Raw genomic sequence first — 21,817 nt, 5'->3', positions numbered from 1 at the left:
CTCAGCACAGAGTCTGCTTAAGACCGTCTCTCCTGGGGCGCCTGGGTGGCTCGGTTGGTTAAGCGACTGCCTTCGGCTCAGGTCATGATCCTGGAGTCCCTGGATCGAGTCCCGCATCGGGCTCCCTGCTCGGCGGGGAGTCTGCTTCTCCCTCTGACCCTCCCCCCTCTCATGTGCTTGCTCTCTCTCATTCTCTCTCTCTCAAATAAATAAATAAAAAATCTTAAAAAAAAAAAAAAAAGACTGTCTCTCCCTCTCCCTCTGCCCCTGCCCCCATTCCCAAAATAAATAAATAAATCTTTAAAAAAAAGAAATAGAATTGATTTTTATATTGATCTTGTATCCTGCCACCTTGCTCAACTCGTGTATGAGTTCTAATTATTTTATATTGGATTCCTGAGGATTTTCTATATACAAGATCATATCATCTGCAAATAAAGGTAACTTCACTTTTTCCTCTCCAATCTGAGCGGCTTTTATTTCTTTTGTTTGCCTAATTGGCTTGGCTGGAACCTCCAAGACAACGCTGAATCAAAGTGGTAAGAGTGGACATCTTTCTCATTTGGTTTTTTCACCATTAAGTATGATGTTAGCTGTGGATTTGTCATAGATGCCTTTTATCAGGTTAGGGAAGTTTACTTTATTCTTCATTTGTTGAATACTTTCATCATGAAGCGGCAGTAGGTTTTGTCAGATGCTTTTTCTTCATCTATCAAGGTAATTGTGTGTTTTATTTTGTCCTTTATCGATATGGTATATAACAGTGACTGACTTTTCCCATGCTACACTTACCTAGTCTCCTGAGATGAATCCCAGTTGGTTATGATGTATCTCCTTTTAATACTAGATTTAGTTAACTTGTATTTTGCTGAGGATTTTGGTGTCTTTATTCATAAAAGGTATTGATCTATAGTTTTCTTGTGATGTGTTTGTCTGGTGTGGGCATCAGGGTAATATTGCCCCATATAACGAATTGAGAAGTTTTCCCTCCTCTTCTGTGTTTTGGAAGAGTTTTTGAAGGATTCGTATTCATTATTATTGAAACGTTTGATAGAATTCACCAGTAAAACCACTGTGCCTATGCTTCTCTTTGTGAAAAGCTTTTAAATTAACAATTCAATCGGGACGCCTGGGTGGCTCAGTCGGTTAAGTGTTTGCCTTCGGCTCAGGTCATGATCCCAGGGTCCTGGGATTGAGTCTGCATCAGGCTCCTTGCTCCATGGGGAGTCTGCTTCTCCCTCTGCCTCTGCCACCTGCTCGTTCTCTCTCTCTCTCAAATAAATAAATAAAATCTTAAAAAATAAATTACCAATTCAATCTACTTACTTGTTAGAAGTATATTCAGATATTCTATTTCTTCTTCTGTCACTTTTGGTAATTGGTGTCTTTCTAAGGATTTGTCCATATGTCTACATTATCTAATGTGTTGGCTATCCTAGCAAAAAGTATTTAATGATGCATTCTATGAGCAAATACCTACTGAGTCTTATCATATGCCAGGAACCATGCTATATGTTCCAGATTCAAGATTTTAAAAGATAGTGTGCTTGCCTTTAAAGAGCTCCCAATCTAAGGAGGGAGAAAAACACGAAGAAGTAAAACCTTGTGGGTCATAAGTGCTAGATCAGAGTTTGAGAAAAGCTTGGAGCTTGGGTGGAAAAGTAATGAACTCTGCCTGAATAACCAGAAAAAGAAGAGAAGAGGAAGCGAGCTAGATTCTGGAGAAGAGGTGTTTGCCTGAATACAAGAAGCCAGGCCACCCCAGAAGGAAGAAGACATCCCCATGTTGGCACTGTGCGGGAGCTATTCCCCAGTGTACTGCATGGGCAGCCCTTGCAACACCAGCCCACCATAAATCGTATGGCACAGTGAAGCCTCCGGTGGTATCCAAATAACTGACAAAGCTTGGCCTCAACCTGCTCCCACTCCTCCTCCTTTCCTTATCTTAGGAGATCACTCCAACCAGTTACGTCATGAGCCAGAAAACCTAACAATTGCAGGACCCCGAGCAAGGGTGCAAACGGAGGCTCATTTACCCTATGTCTAAAATATCAGCACTTACAAATTAGGTTCAACAATTATTAAACAGAATGCTCTTTCTATCCTCTTATTTTTATAAAGGTAGCTTGGTAAGGACCTCAAGGGTCTTAGGGCTTATCAGATGTCTTGTCATTCCACATCAGAATGAGTCACAGGTAGGGCTGACAGCCAGCCCCTGATGCCCAGCCTTCAGTTGGACCATCTCCCTTCTTGTCCCACCCCTGGTCCATCCCACACCAGGAGGGTCCAACCGACACCACCATACCGCTGTGTGGGCACCACAGCTTGGAAGTCCAGATTCTGTCCAGAGTTTCTGAAATCAGCCATTTTTTGGACAACTCTAAGGCTCATGGGCACTCACACAGATGGTATGATCCACCACCTGGAAGAAAAACTAGGAAAAAACCCTTCTGCATGCCCTGGAGATGTACTTGGGGATGCTTGCGAAGAGAAATTTGGGGTCCAGAATGTGGTCTGGAAAGGAATTTGGATTCCGAATGGGCATAGCCCCTTGGGTCTGTGCGTTTTTATGGACATGGACAGTGGAGGCAGAACCCATAAAGCAGAGACACCTCTGGACCAGGTAGGTGTATGGGAGATTCTGCCTAGGAGGCCAACCCAGCAGCTCCTTTACCCTCATACCATCTCCTATCAGAACTCAAGTCTGTGCATCCCACCTCATCTTTCCTTTATGTCCCAGTGCCACCTCTCAGCCATCTGACACTTCATGTGACCAGAACCCGCAAAGACACACAGCGTCACTTCACAGAAGAATAGCACCTCTGTGAATGTGCTGCATTGAGAAGTTTCGAGTGTTTCCATGCTGCAAGGATATTAATCCTTTATAGCCTTAGCCCAGAGACTTTGTCACATACTTTGGGGCAAAATTAATTATATAAATGAGGCATCCGGGGCTTAAATAGAATGAAGAGGTTCATTAAAAAATTCCTATGAAAATTCATTTTGTCAGTAAAATATTTGAAGCTTCCGCTAGCTCACATCCTTTAGGACAGCTACTATCAAAACCAAGCTAGTGTTGGCAAAGATGTGGAAAAACCAGAATGTTTGAGCACGTGCCACAATGTAGATGAATCTTAAAGCCCTGATGCTAAGTACATAAGCCAGGTACAAAATGTATACATATATCATGATATATGATATGTGACTATGATATATGTGTGATATTATATATAATATATTTTCCATTAAATGAGGTAACTAGAGGAGTCAAATTCATGGAGACAGACAGTAGAATGGTGGCTGCCGGGAGGAGGGAGAGGGAATGGGGTGCTATTGTTCAATGGGTGCAGAGTTTCAGTTTTAGGAGATGAAAGAGTTCTGGAGATGGGTGGGATAGTGCTTATTCAACAATGCTACTGTGCTTAATGCCACTGAACTGTATAATTAAAAATAGGTAGGACACTATATTAATCAGGGTTATTTAGAGAAACAAACCAATAGGATGTATGTGTGTGTGTGTGTGTGTGTGTGTGTGTGTGTATAAAACATATATTTATATATAAAGAGAACTGTTATAAAAAAAATAAAGAGATTTGTTATAAGAAATCGGCTCACACGATTATAGAGGCTGAAAAGTCCCAGACTCTGCAGGATCTAGCAGATATGACTGAGGTCCCTCAGCAGGTGGCTCTGCGCCATCAAAAAAGAGATCATCCTGGTTGGGCTTGGGGGCTTGGAGGTCAGAGAATGGAGTCAGACTCTCCCTCCTGCTGGACTTGAAGAAGCAAGCCTCCATAAGTTGTACAGTTTCGAGGAAAGGAATTCTGTCAACCACCAGTGAGCTTGGAAAAGGAGCCCAGACTCTGAGGAGACCCCAGCCCTGGCCAACGTCCTGATCATAGCCTTGTGAGATCCTGAGCTGAGGATCCAGCTAAGCCATTCTCCAAATCCCGATCCACCAAAACTGTGAGAAAATTTATTTAGCATTGTTTAACCTGCTAAACGGTGGTAATCTGTCATGCAGCAGTAGAATACTAATACAAGAGTGGTGAGCCATTCAGCACCATTAGAGTAAGAACATTTCCATATCACTAAACTCGCGTGTGCAGAAGGGTATCTTCCACAACCCAACCGCTCCTTCTTTTCCATCTTCCGTGATGAAAAAAAAAAAAAAAATCAGGATTTTCTCGATCACTTTCCAATGAGAACTCAGGCACTCCTGATTTCTGATTTTGCCCCCTGAGTTCCCTCTGACGTTCAGGGACTGAGGCAGCATCACAGATGGAGATGGGTAGTGAGGGGAAGGTGTCCATGTGTCTGATCCATGAGTATCTGATGACACATGGACCTAGATGTGCCTTCTCCACTGTGGGTTTTCTCATCTCCAGGGGCCTCCACACACCACCCACACCACCTCTTGATCAGTGCCCTGAATCTCTGCTCTGATGTCCATGTAGGTGAGAAGTGTGGTCCTCGCCTGGGGCCACCTGAGACTGGGAACACTGTTCAGACCTGCTCTGCCCATGCATACTATCAACCAACCATACTCACTGCCCCTAGGCCTCATCGGTCTCCAGAAGATGGACACAAGCCCTCTCCTCTGGAGCAATTCCCAACTCCCCAGAGAGCCCATCCTTCCCTTAGAGGAGGTGATGCTTCTAGGAGCAGGAAGCAACGCCCTTCAGGACCTATAATCCTCCCCTACCTGCAAGTCTCTTGTCTTCCTCAGTCGGAAGAGTAATTTTGACCCCTTAGTAAGTACAGGGGGGAAAGTAACTTATTCAAGAAGTAGTTCTCAATCTTGTCTTCTACTACACCATAGTATTTGAACTTGAAGAACAAAGAATTTGATTTGCACATGCTCTGGTTCACCAACTCTTGGGAATGGCAGACCTGAAATCTAGCACCCAATATGGGGAAATTAATCAGGTTTGGTCTCCAACAACAAACAAGATTCAGTGGGTCAAAACACAAAAGTTTGTTTCTCACTCATGTAATGTCTGTTTATTGGTAAGACAACCATCCTGGTTGTTCCACACGGTCGCTCAGTATCTCCAGTGTCATGCTAGAGCTGCCTGCACCAGCTTGCAATGGCCAAATGTTGGCATCTCCTCCCAAATCTGTGTTCAGAGACAACCCATGGGCAGCGTGAAATTGGCCTTGGTGGAAGTATTTACACCATGAAATTGGCAAATGCCTCATTCACATGGCCTTTGTTCCCCAGAAGTAGCAAATGTTGTTCAACATTTACCAGCGCACCACTGACCACCTATCTCAACACATGGCCTCCCACGCCATCAATGCAGAGGACAGATCCTGAGTGCAGTGCACCAACGCTTAAACGATGTCACCTGCTTCCAGTAACGGCCCATTGGCCGGAACAAGCCACCTGGCCCTGCCTCACCTCCAGCTGGCAGGGAAATGTGGAGTGGCCCATGAATATGCCATGAGAGTCTCTGTCATGCTGTGGAAAAATGGGGTGCAGAGAAAGAACATGTCCACTGATAATAGAACATTCCATTCTACCACATCATCTGCATGGATTTCTATGGAAGCACAGAGGGGGAGGTACATTATAAAGACACTTAGAAGGGATGTCCAAGAAGGGAATACAGAATAAAAAAAAAAAAAATTAGAGGCTGCTTGTGACAATTGTTTTCAGAGTTTTAAAGAAATTTAATTTGTATGAAGGATTCTACTCATTCTGGGGTACTGGACTAAAGAGTGAAGAGGGCTCTTCTAGACTACATTAACTGTTTGGGTGAAGCTACAAGCCAGATGGAAATAGAACAGAAACAGGGCATTGTCCTAGGGAGTGACTAGAGGAATTCTAATTTAGATCAACCGGAACAAGACCTCACCACACTAGCACTAGAATGGTAGGAAAGAACTAGTCAGGAGCAGAAATTTCATACGCATGGAGAATCCAGTGAGAGGATGTTCCAGGACAAATTATGTCTCTATGAAATAAGCAATGTTGTAATAATTGTCAAATTAGGAGCTTCCTGCAGTGCAGTGGTGAAGGTGATTAATTGCTTTATTCAGAGCAGGGACTTGCAAGTCCCGAGAAGTCCCTGTTGACTCTAAGATTTAATGACTCCAAAATGGTCATTGTGAGGATAACAGGGGTGGGGGGTGGGGATAGTTCTTGGAGATTGCAAAATAAGAGGTTAAGAAAAGGGATAGCAGAGCATGTATGGTCTTCAGAGAAATAAAACGGTAAAGGGAAATGAAGTCTTGAAACGACAGTCCTGCCCATGCACTGGGGTGGAGTTGGCTCCATGGGGTCGCAGGTGAGTGTAGCAGAGGATGCCCAGCTGGACCCACAGCTGCACCTGTTGTCTGGGATGAGGCTGAGACAGCCCTGCCTACACTTAGGAACCTTCCCCTATTAGTAGCAACGTAAGTACAAAAATTACTTCTATTCAAATACTCGATTACTCAAATGTCCTCCTATGGAAACATGGTATATTCGTGTGCGCAGAGAGGTGAAAACAAATAGTCATGCTATTAAATAGGTTTAGTTGAACTATTTATGATTCATTTATTGCCAAATCCCAAAGAGATTGGAAGCCACTCACGGCTTACTTATTCATTTGTGTGTCTGTCGCTTCTCTATCAGTCCGTCTCTTATGAACTGGGCTTTGTGGTCTGGAACATTTGACCCTTCCCCTCTCCCTGGGTTTGGAGCCACACCTCTGTTCAGACCAAAGAGCCCAGCATCCGAGTTGCCTCCAAGAGTTTTCATACTGAAGATGCAGGTAGCTTTCCTCACTGGGTGCTGTAGCTGGAAGACCATTAATCCAGGGGAAGGAGACCAGGAAGGCTTGCTGCACTGTGGGAGTTGTACCTGCCGGCATGACCTGGTCCTGGTCCCTTCGGAGAGCCTTGCAGTCCCCAGGCCTGCAGTTTGCCAGAGTGCCCACCAGACAGAAGTGGCTGCTGTTTAGATTGAGTGAGTACTTCACTTGCTCCAGGTCTCCAGGTGGGAGCTGCGGAGGGAGCCCTGCTGGTCTCAGATGGAGATGCTCCAGCCACGTTCTTGCAGATCATGGTCAAGCCCTGCCCATTTACCCAGTGCTGGGTACACAATTCCATCCACTCTTCTTCACACGCTCCCTCTGAAGCCAGTGTCTTATTGGCCCCGTGTTGCAGAGGGAGAAGCTCTGCAAGTGCTCAGGCCCAGGTTTTGGCTGCCATGTGGGATGCACACATCACACTAAGGGCCACCTTAGCAATGCAGGTGAGATTCGTGGGCACAGACTCACCCAGCCTCACTGAGCCCTGCCTGCGTGCAGAGTCCGGTGGGACTCCCCAAAGTGTGGAGCCTGGACATCTGAGCCTCTGGCCTCCACCCCACTCCCGGCTGGCTCATTGTCTATTTCAGACCTTCCAGCAATCCAGCGGTCTGGTCTGAGCCCATTCTGTGTCCTGGGTGGCTCCCCACTCCACTCACCTCATGGCGCTGTTCCTGGAAGGAAAGGCATTGCCTCTGCAGCTTGGCCTGGCGTATACAATTAGGAAAAGTGGCATTGAGATTTCGACCCTGGTTCTCGGCCCCTGTCCCACACCAACCATGCCTCCCTGTCGCGTTCACACTTGAAACGCTGCTCTGTGCATCCACTGCAAATCTGTGGTGGGAAACTGCGTGGCACGTTCTGTGCCCACAACAGACATGAGTAGTTGCTCCTTGAGCTCCTCCTCTCCTGCCAAGGGAGGCCCACAGTCCTCATCACCAAGCCCAGGTGGCCACCATGATGCAGTAGGCTTGACAGGACACCACACTGACCAGCACCCCTGGACTAGGGCCCCTTGCCTCCGACCCTGAGAGAATACAGGCCCTCAGGGGCATCATGGTTTTGGTTCCAGACCACTACAATCAGCTAATATTGCAATAAAGCAAGTCAAATGAATGTTTAGGCTTCTAATGCATCTAAAAGTTATGTTTATACCGTACTGTAATCTATGAAGTGTGCAATATCATTATGCCTAAGCAAACAATATACATCTTAATTAATAAACACCATATTGCTAAATAAATGCTAACGATCCTCTGAGCTTTCTGTGAGTTGTAATCCCTGATCACAGATCACCATAATAATCATAATAATAATGAAAAAGTTCGACACATTGCAAGAAGTACCAAAATGTGACACAGAGACACAAAGTGAGCAAATGGTGTGGGGAAAATGACGTGGACAGACTTGCTCGACGCAGGGCTGCCACAAAATTTTACTTAATAAAAAATACAGTGTCTGTAAAGCACAATAAAGCAAAGCATAATAAAACAAAGTATGCCTGTACAGCTTTTCCAATGATCTGAAATCAATTTGATTACCTCTTAGAAAATGCTTCTAGAGGGCGCCTGGGTGGCTCAGTTGGTTAAGCAACTGCCTTCAGCTCAGGTCATGATCCTGGAGTCCTGGGATCGAGTTCCGCATCGGGCTCCCTGCTCAGCAGGGAATCTGCTTCTCCCTCGGACCCTCCCCCCTCTCATGCTCTCTCTCTCTCTCATTCTCTTTCTCAAATAAATAAATAAAATCTTTAAAAAAAAAAGAAAAGAAAAGGCTTTTAGAGGCACCTGGGTGGCTTAGTTGGTGAAGCGTCTGAGTCCTGATTTCAGCTCAGGTCGTGATCTTGCGGTCCTGGGATCAAGGGAATCTGTTTGTCCCTCTCCCTCTGCCCCTCACCCAACTCTCTCTCTCTCAAATAAATAAATAAATCATAAAAAAAAGAAAATGCTGCTTTTGTACAATGTATTCCTAGTATGTCACCATCATAAAACATAGGCAGGTATCTCTCCCCCAGGAAAGTTGGATAAACTCTTCTGCCCTTAGTGACTTCCACTAGGAAATTCACACATTTCAATTGACCAGATTAGTGAATTCACACCCTCAGCGTAGAGACATAGGAAGTAGGACAGGGAAATCCCTGGAAATGGCAAGCTGCCAGACCAGGAAGTATAGACAGGCTAGCAGGGGTCCACCACTGTGGTCTTTGAAAGGAACCCAGGACCCACGCAAGTGTTTCTCCTCCCTGGATGCCCCCAGCCACCCGGCAGCCAAAACCCATGTGACTATTACTGTTTTCCTCTTTTGCTCCCAAATTTGGAATCCTATTGTGTGTGTGTGTATGTGTGTGTGTGTATAAAGATTTTATTTATTTATTGGAGAGAGCGAGAACATGAGTGGGGGGCAGGGGCGGAGGGAGAGGGAGAAGCAGACTCCGCACTGAGCGGGAAGCCCGATGCCTGGCTGGATCCCAGGACCCCGAAATCATGCCCTGAGCCAAAGTCCGATGCATAACCAAATGAGCCACCCAAGTGCCCCAGAATCTTACTGCTTATAAATGCAAAAGTTATGTAAGCCCACTTTATGTGAATGAAATTGTGCCACATGATTCATTACATTGCTTTTAAGCAAGAACACTTGACTTATTTATTTGGATTTGTCTTTCATCCCTTAATCACAGTCTCTGTTCTAATCAGGTTGTGGCTATAAACTTCATCTAGCTGTTCTTCCTTTTTTATTTTATTTATTTATTTATTTATTTGCTTTCAATGTGAACATTTCTAAACAGATACAAAAATAGAGAAAAATCATAAAATGAACTCCCCTGTGCCCATCACCCCACGTCGGCAACTCACAGCCCACGTGAACCTTCTCTCCCGCCCATCCTCCGTGCTCCAGATTGCACCAAACAGTCCCCAACACTGGATCATTTCATCCGTACATATTTTAGCATTTCTAACAGATAAATTCTCCCTGAAGAAAATAATCACAATCACTCCCCCGAAAATTAACACTGATTCTTTATGCCAGCCAGCCAATATCCGGGCAGCATTCAAATGTCTCTGAATGTGTCTTTTGTTTCTTAGTTTCTTTTTTGAATCAGCTCCTAAAAATGTCGACACTTGCAGTTGGTTGACAGGGCTCCTAAAGATCTCTGGTTTTTTCCTTGACGTGAATTTGCTGAAAGACCCAGGGTCATGCTCCAGTAGAGCTTCTGCAAGCCTGCACGTTGCTGACCGCACATATCCTATGATGGTGTCCAACATGTCCCCTGATCATGCATTTTCTGGGCCTTCCTCTAATTCAGAGTTTTTTGATAAAAATACACAGATCCTTTGTGTGCCTCCCTGGAGTCTGTCTCTCCTTTTGTGATGTTAATACCCATTAAAGATTAGGGCCCAGATCTATTCATTCTTGAGTGAGTGGAGCACAACTGCTTCTTAATTCTTAAATACTAAAAACTAAAAATTAAAAATACTAGAAAATTAATGTATTTATATATGCCCTCCAAGTTCCAAAAGGATCTGAGGCAAATAAAACATCAAGATACTCCCAGGAGCCCCACCAGCCGGCTGGCAACCCTGGGATCACGATTTTATCCTCATATGCAGAAAGAAGTATCAGCCCAGAAAACTATTTATTGACCCTGATTTTAGTCACTGACATTTGCTCCAAGGTAGCAGGGCCTCTGTGACTCTGCCCGTGCTGGGGTCTGGGGAACAAGTTCAAGGTGCAAGTGCAAGACACTTGAAAAAAAGAGCATAAGGCTGGAACATTGAATCTTCATGGACGGGATGCACAGCAAGCAGGTAGGGAAGCGTCCTATGATGTCACATGAAGAGAGCTCTTCTTCCAGGAGCCCTGACTGGAGACTTGGTGATATGTCTATGTCTACTAAGGGTACATGCATAGTTTTCACAGCCCCACATCCTGTGTCCCTCCCATGGTGGACCTAGATTTCCCACAGGGCACTGCTTATTTTAACTTACTTACCTCTTTAAAGACCTTATATCCAGATATGGTCACATCCTGATCTCAAGATATGAATTTTGGGGGAAAGAGAAGGACACAATCAGCCCAGAACAACAGGTAAATGGATTAATAAGATGTCACCCGGCTGGCTCAGTCAGTGAAGCATGTGACTCTTGATCTCGGGATTGTGAGTTCGAGCCCCACGCTGGGTGTAGAGATTACTTAAAAACAAAATCTTTAAAAAAAATAAGAAGAAGAAAAAATAGTATGTCAGGTGATGATGAATACCAAGCAAACATTAAGCAGGGGATGGTGATTAGGAAATGCAGTTTTAAATATTCTAGTAAGAGGACATCTCTCTGATAAGGCAATTGGAAGAAAGAACAGGATTAAGCCCCATAACTGTGGAAGGAAGAGCATTCCAAGCAGAAAGACCAGCCAGTACAGAGAGAGGAGGTGAGAACACACCTGTCATGTTCGGGGATGAGCAAGGAGCCCACGTGGCCAAGCTGAGCTCCTGGAGTGGGTGCCAGTCAAGGGCTGCAGCTGCCCTACCAGCCAGCCAAGGTCCACTATGAAACATTTCTGAATTCTGTGTGCAAGTGGACTTCACACTGGGAGCTTGGAATTGGCCGTAATGGGAGAATTAACACCATGGAAACTGACAAATGGTACAGATCAGGGCCCTTTCACCTGGGGTGCCAGTTAAACATTTGCAGCACACCAGTGGATAGCCAGGGAGTGTAGTAAGAGGTCAGATCAGAGAAATAGCCAGTGGTCAGATCCTGAGGGCTGACAGGCCATTGCGGGGATTTTGGCTTTTGGTCTGAATGAGATGAAGTCTTGGGAAGGCTTTGAGAGTAAAGAGGACACTACTGGATTTTTCTGTTTTAAAAGGATAGCGCTCTGCAGCCCTGCGGGAGACAGACTTTCGGTGGATAACACTGGAAGCAGGCAGACCAGCAAGAAGACTCTTGCCAAAATCCAGGCGGGAGATGACAGTGTCTTGGATCGGCAGTGTGGAATCAGTGGTGTCAAGAACAGACTGGATTCCAGTACACTTATTTTGGAAGTAGGGGCACCAGCATAGGATGCGGGATATGGGAGAAAGAGAGAGGTTGGGGAGATCTTGAAGACCATGGCTGGAGCTCCTAGCAGGAGGAGGTGGGGAGCACTGTGGCGAGGGCGGTTTCCTGGGGTAACCGGAAGTTCGAGATGGGCGTGGAGGTCCACGCAGACTTGCAGAGTAGGCATTTGGATAAATACCCCTGAATTTCAAAAGAGAGGTCCAGATACATTGTATTTTTCTATCTTAAGTGTGCCTTACCTTTATATGCAGACTGAAACAACGGGACTTTCAATACAACTTAGTATCAGTAAATGCTTTGGTGGTTAAGTGTTTGCAACCATTCATCACTAGGGGGCAATAAAAATGAATGTTTTCCTATTTAGTAAGCTAAAAGGAGAGCATTAAAGCAAGCCTGATAAAATGATGCCTATTAGGCTAGAGAGTCGGGTGTTTGAACCCAGAATGGCTTCTCCCGTCCGCAGGTGTTGGGTGCTGCTGACATTTTCCACTGTGGGATCATTTATGTCAGACTAGCCAAGCAGGGAGACTTGCAAACTGACAAGTTCAAAGGGAGTGAAAAGTCAGACTTTACTTGAGTTAGAGCCATCATTTACCTACTGTGTTTGCCCAAACGGTAAGTAAAACAGTCCCTCTGTTTCTTTGTGGGTTAATGTGCATTTCAGTAGATAAGGAGAACACGGTCAAGCACACCTTCCATCCTCGACAAAAGGCAGAGTGAGATCATGGCTTTACTGAGGCCCTCACTTAGTTGCCTTTGGCTCTCTACCCACCTCGCCACAGTTTTCTAGAAGGACATGAGGGACAGAGAAAGGATTAACATGTTTTCCAAGAGCACCGTCAGCTCCGAGGCCACAGTAAGGCAATGAATAACCAAGGTGGCACATTGAAGGCAGGTCAAACGTGAGTGAGGAAAGGAAGCAGTGGGGTGGCGGGTGGGGGGAGAGAGGGGAGAGTGTGGTTGCTTATGCATGAAGGGAGAGAAAGGCGTAAGACTGATCCAGGCAAGATCCAGGGCCAGGTACAAGTTCCCTGGGGAAGAGAATCCCCTAAGGGCAGGCCACTCTTCTCCTGAGTCACTGCCCTCCAGCTGGTCCGTTGTCATCAACACACATCACTGATGCTCAGGACCACCTCTAGGACGCAGGAGGGGAAAGTCGGTCTCCCAGCCTTGCAGGCTGGACATTAGCACGTTTCTCTGCATTACCTGGGAGGAATGTTATCTTCAGGACAAGGAAGGACACAATGATTGACACATTCTGTCCAATCCGTGGGTCTCCATGCTCAGGATACAATGTCTGTACTTAACCAATACGAGTAGTTCTATTCCCCATCAAAGATGCTAACATCAAAGGATCTATATAGAATACACAAAAATATAACATATGTGTTTATATCTATACATACATATATATACATATATATATAATATATATCTTTATTTTCTGAAATACTTGAAATGTCCCAGGAATACCATAAGATGAACACAATTTTTGTTTGATTTTTACTGGAAGAATCAGAGGCAGAACTTCCCTTGTACTCCAGAAGAAACCAAACTTTAGGTGTGTGCTTGAAAAGTTCTCTCTCAGTATAGAGAAAGGTAAGGTTCCTGTAAGAAAAGGGAAGCCCCCTAAACGTGATGATGTGGTTTCTACGTCCAGGAATATACAGAAGAACATAAGAAGCAGAAAAGCATATTAATCATTGTTTCACCATTTACAAACTAATATATGTTATAACAAACTAGTCTAATTGTTGGTATCCAGGGTGGCTCAGTCAGCTAAGCATCCAACTCTTAAATTTGGTTCAAGTCACGATCTCAGGGTCCTGAGATCAAGCTCCATGTCGAGCTCTGAGCTGAGTGTGGAGTCTGCTAGAGTTTTTCTCTCTCTCCCTCTCCCTCTGCCCCTCTCCCCTCCACTCTCTCTAAGTAAAGAAAAAATAATTTAAGAAAGAAACCTAGTCTAATCATTTAAAACTGTTTTTCTAGTAGCAGAAAGTGAGCTTTCAAGTAAGATGTTGCCTAGAACCCCAAAGTATGAGTTCATAAAAGGTGGTGCTGTTTGGACTGGAGTGGGGAAGGGGCCCAAGTCCCTCAAGTTCAGAGTGATCACAGCATCCCACATGGCTGTCACTGAGGCTCCATTTTGCAAACTTTATTCTCCTTAGACACGACATGAATATTTTGGCTAAAGACCAGATTTGCTTAATGGCCAAGGTAATTTTTTAAAATCAAGTTTAATCTTGAAAAATATACATATTTTATAATCCAAACTGTGAGGACCTGGGAATAAGTGAGGAAGTGTTTCTGTGTCCATAATTAGATGGGAATGACAGGGTATCTACATCTTAGCCGTGGCTCAGCCAACATATTTACAGCTTAGCACCTAGTAGCCAAGCCCAGAATTCTGTTTAGATTCCTCATTTCTGTTCTAAGCACAGTCACTAAGGTTATAAATGGACAACTCATTCTTCTTTCCCAACATCTGAAATCCATCCACTTCCCACCGTATCAAACCACCCTGTCTTTCTTTAATCCCAGCAGCGGTGCTCAGCGGCCCCCTCACTCTGTTACTCATTCTGCAAACATTAGCCTCGGGGTTGCAACATGACCCCTACTGTGTCACTCCCTTCCTTCCTGCCCTCATCAGAATGAGGTCCAAACTCACTGGTCCGCGGGCCAGGCTGTCAGTCATGCGGCCCGGCCACCCCACTGTCTCACTGAGTGACCACCTGTTTATTTAGCTATGGCAGCGCTGGTGGACGGTCACTGAAGGTACAGAGCCAAGGCAAGTGTGTTCCAAGGTGGGGCTGAACCAGGAGAAGAGTTACCTCAGTGACCCAAGGACGTAGGAAGGGACATGGATCTCTGAATCATTCCCAAAGGAGCCAAAGTCACTAAAGGACAGAGAATGCAGGGAGCCAATGCCAAGTGGCAGGGATGGAAACAGAAGAAGGAATGAAGTCAGGGGGACAGGACAGTCAGAGCAGAGTGGGTCTCAGGGGGCTGAGGGTATGACTAAGGGACCGCCACCTCTAAGAAGGTGTGGCAGGCAGGTGCTAAGAACAGAAATGAAGACCTTACATGGTGTTCAGCCACTATGGGGAGAGACATGATCCTGGAGGAACCATGACAGGAGAGCCGAAAGGCGTCCATACATTGCAGTGAGCTGTTAGAGACTGCACGGAGGGCTGAGCTCAAAGTGGCCAGGACAATCTACTCACCTGAACTAGCTCACCTCTACGATTTTACTCACATGGTCTTTCAATCTCAGACCTTCCTTCTCACCAGCTTCCCATGAGCTGCCTCTATGTCGAGACCCAGTTAAAATCCTCCAGCTACGATGAGATCAAACCAGAAGTATCCCTTCTGCCGGGTGGAAACTTCCCACATGCCACAAGCCAGAGATAGACTATACACATTACATCACATGACTGCTTTTGAAGAGAGGTTAAATTTTATATCATAGACAGGCTGTTTCAGAACCATCCCTGGATCTAAGTCGGAGTGCAGATTTAAGGGTTGTCAGCCTGAACATGAGAACCACACTCATGGTTGAGCTGTCTTGTGAGTGTATGTATGTGGGGTGAACAGGGCCAAAGACAGAGATCTGGGGCTCCCTCATTAAAGAATGAGTAGTGAATCAAATGTCAGCAAGGAAATGAGTGAAGGAGTGGTTAGAGGGTGGGGAGATTGGGAAACCCGGCTTCGTGGACAGCAGCGAGGGGAGGAGCACCATCAGTGTCCCATGACAAGTGAGGCTGAGAAATGGGAAGAAAAAGCGACTGGGCCTCACTATATTCCAGTCTGTGTTTTGTGTGTGAAGAACAGAGGGACCCACATGATAGGGAGGGCTGGAGATGGGAAGGTTGCACAGAAATATGGAGTCAGGATCTAGGGAACACAAGTTAAAGAAGCTGGACAATACAAGGAAGGAGCTCAGAGGATGGACATTTAATCCACTGAGCATCATTCTGGAAAAGACAAAGAATCTCGTCCAGGACAATGGCACATGGCCATCTGCGTGCGCCCTCTTGAACTCACCTCGCCACTGTAACATCATCCCAGTTTGGGGTCTATCCTCAGCTTTCCAAGTAGAAACTCAACTTTTTCTGTGAGCCCAGCACTGATTTGATCAAGGACAATGATTCACATTAACTAAATTCATAAGAGCCAGATATAGAAACCAGAAAATCCACTTACTCAGTTGTGATGAGCGTGAGTCACCAGGGCAGTTCTCCACTATAAACCACAGTGGAACTCCTCTATAAACATATCGGAATGGTTGAAACTTAAAAGAATGACAACACCAAGTACAGTGTGAGTGTGGATCACTTGGGTCTCTCATACTTTGTGAATTGGTACAGACACTTCGGAAAACTGGGGGCAGCTTCTGCAGCTGGATATATGCTGACCCTACGGTCCAGTAATTTTATTCCCAGATGTAACACTAAGAGAAATGAATGCTTGTGTCCATAAAAACACACTCACTAGAATGTGCATAGCAGGTTCATTCATAATAGACAAAAACTAAAATCAACCCAAATATGAATCAAGAATAGACTAGATATCGGGGCGCCTGGGTGGCTCAGCCATTTAAGCGTCTGCCTTCAGCTCAGGTCCTGATCTCAGGGTCCTGAGATCGAGCCCCACATCAGGCTCCCTGCTCAGCGGAGAGTCTGCTTCTTCCTCTGCCCCTCACCCTGTTCATTCTCTCTCTCTCTCATAAATAAAAAAAATCTTTAAAAAAAAAAACTCATGAAGAACTTGAAGAATTGCATGCTTGGCCACACGTACACACATAACAAAATTTAAGTAAATAAGAAAAGAGCTTAACTAGATGGAAAATGCAAGTTGTAGATTGAAAACAAGATTTTATTAGGTGAATGGGACCCACTTTTTTTTTTTTTTTAAACAGAATAACAGATGGGCCCCTGGGTGGCTCAGTTGGTTAAGCAACTGCCTTCGGCTCAGGTCATGATCCTGGAGTCCCGGGATCGAGTCCCGCATCGGGCTCCCTGCTCAGCGAGGAGCCTGCTTCTCCCTCTGACCCTCCCCCCTCTCATGTACTCTCTCTCTCTCTCTCATTCTCGCTCTCTCAAATAAATAAATAAATCTTTAAAATAAAATAAAATAAAATAAAATAAAATAAAATAAAAATAAACAGAATAACAGAACTCCAAAGAGATGAGCTATGGATCAGAAGGCCCTTTCCAGCAGAAGTGACTTCTGATCTAGCTCAGAGTTCCCAGTGCCTGGAAGAGATTCTAGAACATAGTAGGCACTCAATAAATCCATTGGTAATTAATAAACACTTAGTAAATGAAAGCCGATCTAAAGGATTAACTCAAAGAAGTAGCACTTTGAGATAAAAACATTAGTTTAAACCAACAGTAGAAACAATAGCAGCATAGTACTTTGAAAGCTCACTCTGGCTCTCTCCTCCCTCTAGATTTCTTTGTTTTTTAATGACTATATCCTTTGTGGTCGAACTGAGGCTCATATTTGTGACTCAGATACAATTTGTTTTAATTTTTATAAATGTGATACATTTGGGAAACCTTGTAAACAAAGTTTTCATTCAATTAGGGAATCCTGGATTTTTGCCAACAAGTGGTCATACCAAAATGAACAGTGGCTAAGTGGAACTACTGTAGGTGACGGATAAAGGCTGTCTTTGTCAAACTCCTCCACCCAAGGGAAACCTGTCTGGCAGGTAAAGTGCAGCAAAGCCTCCCAAGCTGCCGGTTTCAGGCTGGTGCTGCAGAAAATGGTTATGGATCAGGGTCAGAGCGGAACAAAATCCCAAGTAAATTTTCCCACATGCTGCTACTTGGAGAATCGACATCTCATCCAACGACACAGTGTCACCCGATAGTCTGGGAAAGGTCGCTTAATGAACTGAACTACTACCCTGTCACATGCAACCGCCACTTCTAAAATTTATCTTATTTCTTACCCTCTGGGGGTTCAGCATTCCGATTGTAAAAACCCAGCGAGCACACCTGTGCAGGGATTATTAGTGAGGTCTCCAGGAGCAGCGGGGGCGGGGGGAGGGCGGCGGGGTGGGGGGTCAGCGCGCCACCTCTGGTACTCTCTGGTAGTGCAGGGAGGACTAGCCAAAAACCACAAAAACCAGGCGGTTGGATTTCAACAAAGGAAGTGGATGGGCCATGGTCTGGGGCCAGGCCAGGTTCCTTTTCCACCGTAAACTCATCTCAGTTCAGGGTCTTATCATCTGCCCTCAGGTGGAAGTTTCTGCGTATGTGTAAGCCCATACCGATTTGTTTAAAGAGGATGATTTCCATTAACCAAATCCACAAGAGAGCAACGTAGAAACCAGGTATCAACTTTTTTTTTTTTTTAAGATTTTATTTATTTATTTGACAGAGAGAGAGAGAGAGAGAGCGAGAGAGGGAACACAAGCAGGGGGAGTGGGAGAGGGAGAAGCAGGCTTCCCACCGAGGAAGGAGCCTGATGCGGGGCTCGATCCCAGGACCCCGGGATCATGACCTGAGCCGAAGGCAGACGCTTAACGACGGAGTCACCCAGGCGCCCCTCAACTTCTTAAACTGTGATGAGGTGTATTGATGCCAAGAAGAGATGTTAGTCATAACCAACAGGAGGTGTCTTTACTACATGGAAAACAAATCATAGCCAGAAAAAAATGGAATCAGAGACAGTCGTCAGTCTGAAGGCAAAGGGTGTAGAGCTGATGTGGCCTGAGGCCACCATTTCTCCACCATTTCACCATTTCACCAGCGACCCACTGCTCAGGATGCAGCCTCCTCGCAAGGTCAATTCACCTTTTTTGGACCAAAGCTATGGAATCTCTAAAATGTGGTGTGGGGGTGCCTTTGTGGCTCAATCATTTGGGTGGCTGACTCTTAGCTTCACTCGGGTCATGATCTTAGAGTCAGATTGAGCCCTGCATCGGGCTGGGCACTGGGCGTGGACTCTGCTTGTCCCTCTCCCTCCCTGTTTGCCCCTCGCCCCCTCTCTCTCTCTCAAATAAATAAATAAATAAAATATTTTTGAAAATAAAAATAAAAAAATACACAAAATTGTAGTGTAGGGGCACCTAGCTGGCTCAACCAGCAGAGCATGCGACTCTTGATCTCAGGGTTGCAAGTTTGAGCCCCATGTTGGGTGTGGAGATTACTTAAAAATTCAAAAAATCTTTAAAAAAATAAAATAAAATTGTAGAGCAGTATTTATACACTATAGCTTTTTGAGGTTACTTCCAAACTGAGATCAAGGTTTTCAAGGAGAAGTGAGCCTGAAATTCAAGCATCCATGCACAACACAGCTAAGATTTGCAGAGAGACCACAGAGTCATGGCTGATTCCCTTCCTGGCACAATTCTCTGTGAGATGTTTGCTCAGACTTTCCTTAACAGTCAGTTAAATGGTACATGAGAAAATACACTCCTTGTCATTCCTTAGATGAGTTTGGCAATCTACAGTCTACCAAACTTTGCTGCTTCATAACAATTCTACAAGACATTCATTATTCTTTGTCCCATTTTATAGACTGGGGAAAGGGAGCCTTAGAAGCTCCAAGTGATGTGCCCTAGTTTCTATCACTGATAATTATGAGCTATGTATCCAGCAGCACTGTAGCCAGAAAACAAAGTGTCCGCCCTCAGGTTCTATTCGCATTTTCACAGTTGACAAGGGATTGTGGGGCAATCCACTCATGTCACTATCTGCTCTAAACTAGTGTCACTGGTAGGCACAGCAAGCAAATTTAAACCTAAGAAGTTACCAAATACAGCTTAGCATACATTCCCACATGTGTAAGTCGAAGTGAGGCCGCTACAGCCCGGGGGAAAGATTTGCTCGTGGAACAAGGAATTACCGCACAGGTCCCTGAGTATCTGAAGTTTCCGGAAGGGAAGGGATGCCAAGGCAAACTTGACACCAGGGATCCCATACGTTCTTCCTCATGGATTGAAACTCAACACCTGCTTTCACAAGGCGCACCCTGCTATCCTCTTCCTTATTTGGAAGGTGCTATCAGAGCTCAGACCTGAAACGTGAACAGCCCTGCCACTGGACAGACTGTATCGTGTGTCATGGGAACATCAGATCCAGAAAGAGACACTGCAGTACACATGTGCTCACCGTCCTGGGCGGCTCCACATCAGTCTCTGAATTGCAGGCGGCTGGCCTGACGGTGTGTCAGTGGTCATACCTGTGACCGTCGGTGCGCTAAAGAATCGTTGCGGAGTCAAGAACCATGACAGGGAATGTTGATCTCTTTCTCCTGTTAACATCAGTGCAAGCCCGTTGGTTAATGAATAACCCCATCCGTCCAACCAAACAACCATCTACTCCTCTTTTCTTTGGAAATGTGCCTAAACTGCACATGAGTAAGAGGAATGGAGTTTAATTACTATATCTTGGAGCAGAGAAGCCAGAGATCCTCTGATCTGTTATCTTCCCCAATTCCTTCCCAGCAAAAAGGAGAGGGAGAGAATTTTTAAACATGTGTCCTCCACCAATGTATGTCTACAAAAAAAATTGATTTAAAAAATTCGTAATGGAGCCACATCAAGAGTCAGACAGCTAACCCCGACTGAGCCCCCATAGTCTAATATTCTTTAGAAATTTCCAAATGGAAGCAATGCCTCCTGACTTCCTTTTTCAGTTTTTCATTCCTTTCATTGGGAGTAGAACACAGTTTTTGTTTGAATTAATTTTTGCTGTTTTCAGGGGCATCTGTACTGGAGACGGCATTTGGCACATTTTTGCTGGGTGGATGCTCGCTCCCTTTCAGCTTGGGAGGTGAAGGAGGCAATAAGGCAGAGGGGGTTGCAGATGTAGGAGAGAGTAGAAATTATGGAAGGCTCATTTATCAGCCTACTGAGAGTTGATACCTTTTTGCATTTTCATCTGAATTGAAAGAAACTTTGGGAATCACCTTTACACTGTGAAACAGATCAAAGAGAACTCTGGGTCCTGATCATGTGAAGTGGATAGCTGTTCATGCAGAGCTGCCTGGCCCCCTTGAGGGCTTTTCTCAACTGAGGGCTTTTCTCCCTTGAGACAGTATGGATCTGAGCCATGAACTTCACCGGGGGTGGTAACCAGCTTGCCAACTGTTGAGTCCACTGGACCATCAACACCTGTCAGATGGCAGGGTACCTGAAAACAAAAGGCTTTTGTAGATCAGTTGGCACCATCTGTGAAATACCCCCATAGCTGCTGTCCACATTCTATTTGTTTCCCCTTCATCGAAAGTGGGAGAAAGGGGGAACGTTCAGATGTTATCATACAACTAAGGAAAGGGTCTTTCTTTTCAGGGCAGGAAGGCAGGGTCTCCACAGTGAGTAATAGCAGGACAGATCACCAGAAGGGCAAGCCCATCACAGTGACCATGGACGATCATTGGTCTGGTTCTACCCAGCTAGGCCTGCTTGAGATTGACCACAGCCCACTTCTCGCCCTGTTGGTGGGAGAACTGATATTTCCCATTGCATCATTTTATGCCATCTGGTTTCATGATGACAGCCGATTAAAAACTCCAACATTGAGCACTGCTATTCAACGAAGGACAGAAGAAACACTCAGCTGCTCATATGACTATTTTGTCAGGGTCTGAGAAAATATTTACATTTTACGCTGGCCCAAATGGCTAATAACAATTTGCTTTCCTGCTTCTCGATTGCTCCTTTTTATGAGTTTGCCCTTCGCAACGTAACACAATCAGAGAGCTTACAAATAACAGAGCAGAACCAAATAACACATACACACACACACAAAGGCCTAAGATCTTAGGGTATAATCTTACTGTCATGTAAGCACACGTAAAAATCAGAATTTATCTGAATTTCAAAAGTCTTTGTGGCAGTAACTTCATTTCCTCCTTTAGCAACTTTTGCAGTTAGGAAATCGGTTGTTTGCCTCTGGAAATTCTGGTTCCGAGCTTTTCTGCTCTTTAAGCTAACCAAATCCAGTTTGT

The sequence above is a fragment of the Halichoerus grypus genome, chromosome 12, assembly GCF_964656455.1.
Source record: "Halichoerus grypus chromosome 12, mHalGry1.hap1.1, whole genome shotgun sequence".
NCBI classification, from domain to species: domain Eukaryota; kingdom Metazoa; phylum Chordata; class Mammalia; order Carnivora; family Phocidae; genus Halichoerus; species Halichoerus grypus.
The sequence above is the reverse complement of the archived record's forward strand: the minus strand, read 5'-3'. Positions refer to the sequence as shown.